Source organism: Schistocerca gregaria, chromosome 8, assembly GCF_023897955.1.
Source record: "Schistocerca gregaria isolate iqSchGreg1 chromosome 8, iqSchGreg1.2, whole genome shotgun sequence".
In the NCBI taxonomy this organism is placed as follows: domain Eukaryota; kingdom Metazoa; phylum Arthropoda; class Insecta; order Orthoptera; family Acrididae; genus Schistocerca; species Schistocerca gregaria.
The window spans coordinates 156029255-156031125 of NC_064927.1; the positions used below are offsets into that span (position 1 = coordinate 156029255).

The 1871-nt window shown below is 39.1% G+C and overlaps 1 non-coding gene across 1 annotated transcript; it reads right to left on the minus strand.

The window, feature by feature from the left end:
• Window positions 1-355: 355 nt before the first annotated feature.
• On the minus strand, window positions 356-428 carry Trnak-cuu (transfer RNA lysine (anticodon CUU)). The gene has a single exon. It is a non-coding gene; the product is annotated as a tRNA-Lys (tRNA).
• Between the last annotated feature and the right edge of the window lie 1443 nt (window positions 429-1871).

Genomic DNA, 1871 nt, shown 5'->3' on the forward strand with positions numbered 1-1871 from the left:
AAACAGTGTTTTTCACACCGCCGATAATTTAGTAAGTTTCTTTGCGTGACTATAAATGTTGTTTTGGTCTTTCCGTGATCAGTTAGCATCTCATCTGAGCAGTTTGGCGAAGCCAGTCCGCTTCCGAGATAAACAGTACGTAGCAGCTCCAAGCCGGGGTACCGTTGTTCCTTCGTGAGTCATTCCGTCCACAACCGCGGCCAACGACTTCTAGCTGTCCGAGTTGGCAATGCGCCCCGTACAGATGTTCTTCGAAACGAGGTAAAGCTTATCGTCCTAACAGAATTTATTCTGAAATACAACATACCTCCACGGTAGCGATTGTAGATATCTATAGGCAAAGCTAAAAATTGAACGCCCAACGTGGGGCTCGAACCCACGACCCTGAGATTAAGAGTCTCATGCTCTACCGACTGAGCTAGCCGGGCTACACAGCTAGTAAAATGTGTGTAGAAAATTACTAGTACATAAGAGATGCAGGAAAGGCTGGGACATTACAGAGCAGCTCAGGACAAGCTAAGCGTCACAGCTTGAGTGCGTATGGGGAGACTGGCTCTTAATCAGTATAGCGCAGTATTTCCTTATGAAGCATGGCTCTAATTTCAGAACAGGATTTTGATCAGATCATTTTGTTACTTGACTTTTCGAAACGGGAAAAATAAGAATGGAAAAGCGGATAATTGAACAGAGACACTGTGAACTCGCTTTGATACCTGACATTTCTGATGAGCAGTTCACTAGCTGCTCACTTTAGGTCGGAGTTAATTCCATACGATTCAAGAGCTTATGAGAAAATTTATTGTTTTTGAAGGCTGTAATACCTAGGTACCAACTAACAATGAAGAAAAACAGATTGCTTTCTTGAGATAAAACTGTTTAATATGTATGTCACCTCAAGTGAAAGAGGTAGTGTGATTACTGGTTTTGACTTATTATCCAATCATCGCCGAATGGTCCGTTAAAAAATAAAAAGAGGGGGTATTAAAACAGTAGGAGACTAAATTACAAATGAAATTAACTTCTGTACGCAATCATACGTACTTGAGTACGTTACACAGTAACTTGTCAACTGAAGTACGCCCACAGGTGTTGAAAGTGCGCTTAGATCGTTGAAACTTGTACTGCAGTTGGCTACGTAACAACATAAAGTTGTTATCACTTGAAACACAAATACACGATTAAGAATATTCACAATGCAAAATTGTGACAGAAATCGTTACCAGAGTCAAAACTAGTGAAAAGTTACTTAACTACTGTAGTAGGTACGCTAGATGAGCACTAGACGCAGGATATGTGTCGCCCGCCAGCATTTGCTATTCGCAAGTATGTATGTTCGTAACTGTACATTATTAAACAGCAGATAAATCAAGTGTATATTCTGGACGTAACTTTCGCTTGAACGTCTGCCAAAAATAGCCCAAATGTGATAATAATTACGTAATAACAATAACTTAATAAGTTTCGATACATTAACCCTCGCCAATATCAAGGGGGAGGGACACTTTGTTCCCACCTTTCGGAAACATTGTAATCTAGTCTCGTACGTAATATTTCAAAATTTTGAACGAAATATTTATTGTTTCTTATGATGTAATAGTTTTGAATTTTCCAGTAAAACGCAACCAAAAAATGCAAGTGTCACTAGTAAATGTGAGTTTTCACAACAAATGTCGTAGTCATATTTTCAATTTCAGGACCTTTCTTACAACTCTATATAGCTTTAAAACTACCTCTATACAGCTTTTTGAATAAAACTCAACGACAATTAAGGAAATCTGTGTATTTTAATTGTTTGTGGTGGTCCTAAAGTAGCTCCCCTCTCTGTACACACATTACCGAAGTTGCATTGGTACTGCTAAGATTGTGCTAGA